This window comes from Petaurus breviceps, unplaced genomic scaffold (assembly GCF_028583685.1).
Source record: "Petaurus breviceps papuanus isolate PSGF00001 unplaced genomic scaffold, PetGlider_PUasm1.0 91041, whole genome shotgun sequence".
NCBI classification, from domain to species: domain Eukaryota; kingdom Metazoa; phylum Chordata; class Mammalia; order Diprotodontia; family Petauridae; genus Petaurus; species Petaurus breviceps.
In genome coordinates, this window is record NW_027187400.1 from 23,150,891 (window position 1) to 23,161,296 (window position 10,406).

At 41.3% G+C, this 10,406-nt stretch overlaps 1 long non-coding RNA gene across 2 annotated transcripts in view; it reads right to left on the reverse strand.

The window, feature by feature from the left end:
* Positions 1 to 5,461: 5,461 nt before the first annotated feature.
* LOC138153953 (uncharacterized) overlaps positions 5,462 to 10,406 on the reverse strand; it is a 10,207-nt gene continuing 5,262 nt past the window's right edge. For both annotated transcript variants that reach the window (XR_011166508.1, XR_011166509.1), the window contains 2 exons: positions 6,662 to 6,816; positions 5,462 to 5,951 (listed from right to left, as the gene is read on the reverse strand). This is a non-coding gene — a long non-coding RNA (uncharacterized lncRNA). The remainder of the gene's footprint in view (positions 5,952 to 6,661; positions 6,817 to 10,406) is intronic.

Below are 10,406 nucleotides of genomic sequence, written 5' to 3' on the forward strand. Positions count from 1 at the left end.
AAGCTCATTTTCTCCTCCAGGAGTATTCTCTTAGGGACTTTGATGCTGGAGAGTAAGAAGTAGGTGCCGACTCAGGAGACACTTCACAGTCCTCCTTTTATTCATTTGTTTGTTTGGGTTTTTTGGTGGAATAGAGGATATGAGACTTTTTTTCTATAGGAAATTCCCAGTTAAGGAATAATGTCCTACCAATGCAGGCCGGTACCTTCCCAATAACCAAGAGAGTCTTAGAAGCCTGCCCAGAGCCATGAGTGATTAAGTGATTTGCTCTGGGTCACACATTCACCAAATGTCTGCCTGTTTTAGGACTTGAACCTAGGCCTTCTTGGCTTAGAAATCCCCTCTCTGACTACTACCACATGCTGCCTCTTTTCCTACTTTACAGAATCATAAAATTCAGAGATGAAATTCAATTCAGTTCAAATGAATAAGTATTTATTAAATACCTGCTAGATGCCAGGCCCTCTGCTTGGAGCTGGGACTACAAAAAACAGCCCCCATTCTCAAGAAGTTCACATTCTATGGAGCATTAAAAGGGGCCTTACGTAGTTAAGGAACAAGGGAGCCAAGAGTAGAAGCAACCCAGCTGAACTCTCTCAATACTCCCCTACAAACAACTTTAAAATAATACCACAGTTCAACTTTTAGAATAGTAGAGTCAATAAAAGGTCAAGTGAGACATTTTTCCAGCCTAAGAAAACTTCAAGGGTCAGCAGAAGTTTGTGATGCCAGCATGGAGGCCTGTCTGGTGCCCACAAAAATGGCAGCAAGGTCACAGCAGCAGCATCTCTGGGAGCTCTCAGACCAGAGACAATGAGGAGGTTTGAAAACTGTCCAGGAAAGATTACAAGGAAGCCTTCCTTTGCTGGCACTGGGCACAGCTGGCACTGATTGGCAAATCTATTGCCCATATGTAGTTCTTGGTTGCAGTTCCAGGACAGAGAAGGATGCTGGGGGTCTGTTGCAAGGAAGCAGGGGCCTTGGTCACAGTACCAAAGCAAAGAGGAATACCAGCTCTTACAGCTGCAGGGGACCAGGGACTAGTCAAGATCAGAGTACAGATCGGAAGAGCAATGACCATACCTCTCTCATCGTGAAAGCACCAAAAATTTACAGACTCCCAAAACTAACTCAGTATAGAAGTGTGAAAAAGCCTGAAGCTTGGGACAGTGCCTCCCCAAACCAAGGTAATCAGAATCCAACTTTAACATAAAGTTCAAAGTCAAGAAGTAGGCTAGGGAAATGATCAAACAGCAACAACAACAAAATTTGACCATAAAAAGCTACTATAGCAGCAAGGAAGACCAAGACATAAAGCCAGAAGAAGACATCAATGTGAAAATAGCTACAAACAAAGCTTCAAAGAAAAATGCTCATTGGATCCAAGCCCAATAATAATAATAATTCCTGGAAGAGTTAAAGAGAGAGATAAAAGTGGTAGAGGGAAAATTGGGAAAAGAAGTGAGAGTGATGCAAGAAAATTATGAAGAGAATTAACATCTTGGTAAACAAGGCACAAAAATTCACTGAAGAAAAGAACTCTAAAATGTAGAATAGGTCAAATGGAAAAGGAGGTACAAAAATTCACTGAAGGACAGAACTCCTTAAGAGGTAGAATTTGCCAAATGGGAAAAGAGTTCCAATATATCACTGAAGAGAATAATCCCCTAAAAATTAGAAAGTGGAAGCTAATGACTCCATGAAATATCCATAAACAATTTTAAAAGTCAAAAGAATGAAAAATGGAAGAAAAATGTGAAATATCTCAACAACAAAGCAACTAACCTGGAAAATAGATCAAAGAGAGATAATTTAGGAATTATTGGACTACCTAAAAGTCACAATCAAAGAAAGAGCCTAGACGTCATATTTTTAAAAATCATCAAGGAAAACCATCCAAATATCTTAGATTCAGAGGGCAAAATAGAAATTGAGACAATTGACTTATCACCTCACCAAAGAGATCCCAAAATGAAAACTTCCAGGAATATTATAACCAAATTCCAGAGCTCTCAAATCAAACAGAAATGCTTCAAGCAAGCAGAAAAAAAGAGTTCAAATATTGTGAAGTCATAGTTAATCTCACACAAGATTTAGCAGCTTCCACATTGAAGGAGCAGATGGCTTGGAAAATGATATTCCAAAAGGCAAAGGACCTAGGATTACAACAAAGAATCATTTACCCAGCAAAATTGAGTATAATTCTTCAAGGGGAGAAAAATGGACATTTAATGAAAGAGAGGGTTTTCAAGCACTACTGATGAAAAGATGTGAGCTGAATATAAAATCTGAAATTCCAACAGAAGACTCAAAAGAAGCATTAAAAGGTAAACATGAGAGAGTAATCATAAGGGTCTCAATAAAAAACTGTTCACATTCCTATATGGAAAGATGATGCATGTAACTCCTATGAGCTTAATCATTACTAGGACAGTTAAAAGGAGTTTGCATAGAGAGAGGACATGAGTGTGAGTTATTTTTATGCTAGAATGATTTCCAAAAGAAAAAAAGTGAAGGATTAAGAAAGAGGTATGCACTTGGAGAAGGAGAAGGGAAAGTAAAATGGGGGAAATTTTCTCACAAAAAAAGACAGTTGAAAGGAAGAGCTTTTACAATGGAGACTAAAATGGGATTTATGTCTTGGTCTTTCCTTGTCACTACAGTAGCTTTTATGGTCAAATTTTGTTGTTGTTGTTTGATCATTTTTGCAGCCTACTTCTTGACTTTGAACTTTATGTTAAAGTTGGACTCTGCTTACCCTGTGTTGGGGAGGCACTGTCCCAAACTAACATGGGATAGGCAATGTTTGAACCCCACTCTCATCAGAATCAATTCAAAGAGAGAATATATATAATGTGTGTATTATATATGTATACACACATATATATGTGTATGTGTGTACACTCACATACATTCAGATGTGTATAGAAATGTAACTTACCCAATAGGGAAATAGGAAGGGAAGGGGATAAAAGAAAGGGGGGGGTAATAAAAAGAGGGACAGATTAAGAGAGAAAATGGTTAGATGCAAAATAGACTTTTAAGGAGGGACAGGATAAAAAGAGAGAGAAGAAGAAACAGATGAAAATGAGATATAGGGAAAAATATAGTAATCAAAACTGTGAATGTGAATGGGATGAGCTCACCCATAAAATAGAAGTAGATAGCAGACTTGAATTAGAAACCAGAAATCAACAGTGTGTTCTTTATAAGAGACTCTCTTGAAACAGAAAGACACACACAGAATTAAAATAAAGGTTTGGAGCAGAATCCAATATGTTTCAGCTAAACTTAAAAAAAAAAGCAGGAGTAGCAATCAAGATCTCAGACAAAAAGAGTGAAAAATAGACCTAATTAAAGGGGATAATCAAAGAAACCACATTTTGCTAAAAGGTACCAAGGAGAAGGTTCTGGTCAGAAACTCTGAGGGTCTTCCCCTCCCTTATTCATTCTTTTGTGAAGGTAAAATAGGCCATCTTTTACCTCAATTCCTACCTAACCTTTAACTACTGAATGGATGTCACCTCAGACAAACTGAGACCTGGGAAAGACTCCCTTTGCTTAGAAAGACCAACTTCTCCCACTGCATCCTGAGCCATTATCTGTCATCTTGACCTATGTTTTGCCATTACACTCCAATGTCTCTGGAGGAGAGAATGAGACTGATGACTTTGTGCAGCTCTTCCTCACTTAAATCCAATTCATTTGCAAGTGAGTCCATCACCCTCCTGATGTCCTTAGTCCTCTTCAAGAATGGAGGATGAATAACAAAACAAACCAGGGACAATGAAGTAATATCAAAAAATTTTACAAGTTTTTCTGATAAAGGCTTCATTTCTCAAATATGTACTGAGTATAGAACTGATAAAAAAATAAGTATAGAACTTATAAAAATAAAAGCCATTCTCCAGTTGATAAATGGTCAAAAGATATGAACAATTTTCAGAAGAAGAAACCAAAGGCATATGAACAAAATGCCCTAAATCACTATTGACTAGAGAAAGACAAATTAAAACAACTCTGAGATATCATCTGACACCTATCAGAAATGACAAATCCTAGATGGTATGTGAGGGAAATTGATACACTAAGATACTGTTTGTAGGGTTGTGAACTGATCCAGTCATTCTGGAGGGTAATTTGGAATTATGCTCAAAGGACTATACCACTATTTAGTGTGTATCCAAAAGAGACCAGAGAAAAAGGAAAAGGACCTACATGTTCAAAAACATATATAGCAGGTTTTTTTTATGGTGTCAAAGAATTGGAAGTTGAGGGGAAGCTTATCAATTAGGGAATGGCTGAACAAGTTGTAGTATATGATTGTGATGGAGAACTATTGTGCCATGGGAATTGATGAGGAGGTAGTTTCAGAAAATCATAGCTAGATCTGTATGAACTGATGCAAAGTGAAGTGAGAAGAACCAGAAGATCATTGTGCACAGTAACAGCAATGTTATAATGATGTTCAATTGTGAAAGACTTGGCTACTCTAATCAATACAACGATCCAAGACAATCCCAAAGGACTCACAAAGAAAAGATTCTATCCATAGTCCAGAGAGAGAACGGATGAAATCTGAGTGCAAATTGAAGTATAATTTTCTCACTTTCTTTTTCTTGCTTTTAAAAAAACATAGATGGCTAATATGAAAACACATTTTGCTGATTTTACATCTATAATTGATACCATACTCCTTGCCTTCCCAGTGGGTGGGAGAACAGCTGGAGGAAGGGCAGGAATTGGGAGCTCAAAATTTTAGAAGAAAAGAATGTTCAAAATAAATAAATTTTAAGGACCTTAGAGGTTCCTAGTTCAATGCCTTCATTTTATAAACGAGGAGACAAAGGCCAAGAGTGGGAAAGTAAAATGACTCCAAGGTCACACAAGTAGTAAGTGACAGGGGCAGGATTTGAACTTGGGTCTTCTACTCCTAAATCCAGTGCTCTTCTCTATTACACCCATGGCCTCTAAGGATTCTCAGATCTTGGGCTTATGCCCACACCCTGACAAGGACCCTCCACTTTCCAGCCAATATCCTGCATTGTCCCACCCAAGAGAACCCTTAGCTTCACAATTAGGCCATGATAAGGCTGTTGATCATGGGGGTCATTTGTGCACGTGGTTAATTACCTACTACAAACTGTAGTGAGGAAGAAGGAACCAGGCCCTGGGAGAACCATTGATGGGAGTTCTTGGAGCCCAGCTGGTGGGGCTTGGTTCCTCCCAACAGTTCTTCAGACCCATTACTACAGAAAGGTGAGGCCACCAAATAGGTGTGCCTTAGATAGATGGAAACAAGGCAACATCCAAAAGTCTTCCTAACATGCTCTTGCTGCCCCTTCTGTTTTCTAATATTTCTCTGTATGATATATTTTACCATGAGAATACAAGGTCATTGAGGGCAGGAACTGTCTTCTATGTTTTTCTACACACCCCTTGTGCTTAGTATAGCAACTAGTTCATCATAAACATTTAATAAATATTTTAAATAATAATTTTTTAAAGATGACATCAGTGAGGACCATACCCACTATCCTTCAGTATGCTACAATAAGAACAGACAAGGAGCCAGCCTATCAAATCCCCAACAATGGAGCAAAGATGCTGGAAATATTTGCTTTCTTCTCTCATCCAATTGTATAAATCAACCAGACTCAGCGTGGACACCACTGTGGGGTCAGCCCCCTAGAAGGCAACCTTGCCCACCTCCCGAGGCTCAGCCCCTCGCAGGCATTCTCCACTGCTGGCCCCAGAGATAGGCATCAGTCATTCTGAACTGGTTACAACCTTTGAAGAGATGGTGTCCCCAGCTTCGTGGCTGATCCGCACTCACATGTAAGCCGCCAGAAACGAATTGCCTGCTACAATCTTTTTCCATCTCCAGTTCATTAAGCAGCAGGCATCCTTGTCCAGGTTCACCATTCACAGGGCTGATCAGTGTCACACAGCTGGAATTAAAACACAGCAGAGAGACCAAAATAGTCCCAGTCAACCTCAGGCTGCTTAGAAGACTTTGCGATCTGAGATCTGCAAATTGAACCTCTGGAAAGTGTCTTTTATGGGCTGAACATATGTAGTGGTAGAATTTTCTTTAGGGGGGTGAGATGGTGATCACACCCCCACAAACACAAAATTTGCCCAGGCTGGGCAGATCCCTTGGGGGGTGAGAACATGTGTAATCAATAAGTCAATCGGACTTTAGGCACTAGAAACCCAAAGACAAAAATGAAACCATCCCTTGTCCTCAAAGAGCTTTCATTCTATTTTAATGTCACAGAATCTGGAGGACAGAGCTATAACTACAAATTTTTACATTCATTGCCAATGTAGGGAAATAGGATTTAGAGGAAAGCCTGCCTCATTTGGGGTAAGTCTCAGAGAAAAGGAGCAGCTCATCCCTCAGAGAGTTTTTTTCCAGCCTTCTCAGCTGGGCCAATGTCTCACCACTGTGGGAAGAGGCAGGGGCTAGGAAAGATGGGAGACAACCAGCAAGCCAATAAGAGAAGAGGGTCCCCAGGACAGGGATAGGATTCTTAGGAGTGTTGACATGCACCATGAGGTTGGCAATGGACCAGAAACCATAATATGGAAGACCCGTGAGAGCAGCAGTGTACCCTGACCCACCAGGTTTTAGTGACTTAGAAAAAAGCGTATTCACCTCAAGTGAATCTACGCCAAGAATTCAGATCCTCTTCTCTAAAAAAATGGCGCTCCATCACCCTCTAGCGAAATGTTTCCCAGATTGGGATTCTGACAATGAGCCTTCCAGTTCCCCTTTCTTCAGGATCTTCCATCAGCTCGGTCAACACCTTACTAGAAAGACAAAAGCTAACACACCTATAGTCATAGTCATAAACTCCTAAGACCCTAGGAAGCCTCAGGTCATGTAGTGGAGCCTCTAGTCCTTCTCAGAACCATGTCATAGACTCATAGTAATTAAAACTGAAAAGGCTCATAGAGATGACCTAGTCTACCACTGGGGCTGTCTTTTGTCACATCATAAGGATCTAGAAACAAAGTCTGAAGGGGCATCTCTTCTGACTCTGCTATGTTCAGAGGAAAGCTGTTATTTGCCCAAGGTGAGACCACTCAAACCACACCTCCACCCAGCCAGATTCTGAAAAACCTGGTCACTGAGGAAATAACCAATTGTTTCCCAGAACCCCGACCCTGTCAGACTTCCATAAGGGACCTCCATGGAGCTCCTGCCTTAACTCCACCAAGAACATCCACTGAGTGCCCACTGGAAGCACAAGAGACCTCGGCTAGGATACCAGCTGTCATCTCCCTCTTCCCTATGGGGTCTAAATCCACATATCAGTATGATGTAGCTTCTGTTTCTGGTATATGAGTTATAATTCCCTGAAAAGATTGTAAGCTCCCTGAAGTAACAGACTAGATCTGATTATTTCTCTATTTCCCACAGACCTGATACTTATGGTTAAATGAAAGCTTATTAATGAATCAATTGAGAAAATAAATTCCATTTTCAACAAACATGTATTAAGTTGTTACATCCCCCTCACCCGGGAAAATAGAAATATTTTATTTTTATCAATCAAGTATTTATTAAGCACATACTATATGTTTCCAACATACATGTGTGCTCCCTATGTGTGTCTTTTCCTCCCAATGATACTATGTGTATTTATGGGAGAATAAGCCCTAGGTTTATGGGAGGAAAGTTTTGTCTTTTTCCTACTATCATTTCATCAAATGCCTTTACTTGGATCTGTGTCTTCTGGCTAACTATTAAAGGTAAATACATCAGTGGGGGCTCATGAGTTATGTTTTTAATGGTACAGACCTACAAAGTACCATGAATCTGGGAAAACAATCCTACAAATTGGGAAAGGGACACCAGGCACTACAAATACTTGTTGAATTGAAATACCCGTGCTCACAAAATTCCCCAGTGGCAAAGTCAGAATTCAAACCCAGGTCCTCCAAATCCAATTCTCTTCTCCTCTCTACCATGCTGCCTCCCATGAGTCACAGCCAAAAAATTATGAAGAATCAGAAGAAGGAGAGACCACTTCCAGCAGGGGAAATAAGAGAAGGATTTGTTACTTGAGTTGAACCTTGAAGGAAGGGAGGGATTTCATTCTAGGTTTAGGGGGATAACGTAAGGATCATCAGACCATAGATTTAAAGTTAAAAGGGATGTCAGAGGTGACTGAGCCCAACCTCCTCATTTTACATCTGAAGTAACTGAGGGACAGGGATATCAAGCAAGTTATCCAGGGTCACACAGGTTGTAAATAGCAGACCAGGGCTTCAAACACAGGTCCTTGGGCTGTATTCAGAATTCTTCCTATCATACCATGCTATCACCTCCCTCAAAGAAAGTTTTAGGGGTGCCTAGATGGCACAGTGAATATAGCCCTGGAGTCAGGAGGACCTGAGTTCAAATCCAACCTCAGACACTTAACACTTACTAGCTGTGTGACCTTGGGCAAGTCACTTAACCCCAAATGCCCTGCCCTCCCTCCTCCAAAAAGCAAAAAAAAATGTTTTGGAGATAGGAAATGGGGAACTCCAAAATCAGGGAGGTTTTTCCTAATTACTACTGTCTCCCCTCTCAAATCTCTTTGTATTTATACTCTGTGTATATATGTACATATATATGCATGTATATGTGTATATATGCATATATATATAAATTTTTCTTATCCCTATCTGTGTCTCCTCCAATGGAATGTAAGCACTTTGAGGGCAGGCAGTTTCATTCTTGTCTTTGCTGTTGCAACACATAGTAGGCACACAGTCAATGCTTTTTGATTAATGGACTGAAAGTAGTCTTGCTGTGTGGTCTCTGAGGTCCTTTCCAGTTCTGGATCCAAGGTACTAAGTTTTGTTTGTCTAGCACTTGACTGTTGGGAGAAGGACTGCAGACTCAGAGATCTAGAATTAGGTTGACCAGGAAGTCAAGGGAGCATCTTTGCTGAAATTTTTGGAGTCAAAGTTGTTATGTTATCAGAGCAGTCTGAGTACCTCCAGAAGCATCCATATGGAGGTGGCAATATAAAGGATGGCTTGGAATAGAGAGAGATAAGAGGCCAGAAAATATCAGGAAAAAGTCTGTCAGTTGCCGCTCCTCCCCCCCCCCCATCCACCACCTGACTTTTTTCTCCACAACACCAAATATCTGGATATTTGGAGACATTTAGACACATGGTATCATGGAAGCAAAAACACCAGGATTTTTTCATTTTCCATTAGGATGTTTTGCTGCCCCCTAAAGTCTTCTGCCTCTGTCTCATCATGGTGTGGAGATGATGAGTTCTTTTTAAAAAATACTTTATTGATGTTCTTTTCTTACTTTTTTATAACACATTTTCACTTCCCAGTCCCCCCCATTGAACCCTCCCCAAATAGTACAGTGAAAAAAATCCCCAAATCAACCCATTTGACACCTACTGTTCTCTCTAACACTGGGGAGAAAGGGGAGATGCTTCACCTCTGAACAAACAATTGGTCTCTGCGGGGATTGGCATCTTGAAATATTGTGGTTATTGGGTAAACCGTCTGCCTGTTTCTGTCCGTTTCAATCTGCATCCATTCATACACAACCCTGAGTTCTCAAAGACTAGGCCACCAAACCCCAAGCAGCAGCGGGCCTGCCAAGCTTCCAGGGTGGGCCAGGCAGCCTCATCCTAGGACCTACCCAACTCAATCCTGGGAGGTTCATCTCTGGAGCTTTGGTCACCCCCAGGGTGATTTATTTTTTTAGAGCAACTCATGAAGACTGACTACTAAGGTATGGAGGTGGTTACAATTCACACGAACACCCACAGGGATGAAATCACAGCTCCTTTTATGAAATATCGAAGTGTGTTCTGCTCCCCTAGCCCTACGATTAGTCATGGGTTCTCATTCAACTGTCACTGTTCAGCCGTCTGGCTGTTAGAGATGGAAAGAGCACAGGGTGTCAAGTCAGTAGATCTGGGTCTGCTACTTACTAGATGTGTGGCCTTGGACAAGTCACTTAACCCCTGAGGCTACTTCCTCATCTATCAAATGAGGGGCCCAGACAAGATGACCTTGGAAGATGCCCCACCAGTGACAGGATCATAGCCCATGCTGCCCCAATGCACGTGGCACCCGTCCTCCTTCCTCCCTCCAGTTAGCCCTCTGCCCTGCTCCCATGGTCCTCCATGGGAGGGATCTCACCACCTCCTGCAACAACCCTTTCCAAGGTGAAATGACTCCCGGGAAGTCCTCCCTTTGGTCTAACCTGCCACCAAGTAAGCTATTTCTTCTTGCTGGCTCCTCTGGGAAGATGGATGGAGCAGAGTCTGAGCTGTCAACAATAGCCTGTGACTAAGATAATTCACCAAGTGCAGGCCTCGGGCTCCAAGCCCCTCTGTCTGCTGCAAAGTCAACCAGCGGCAGCCCATTCC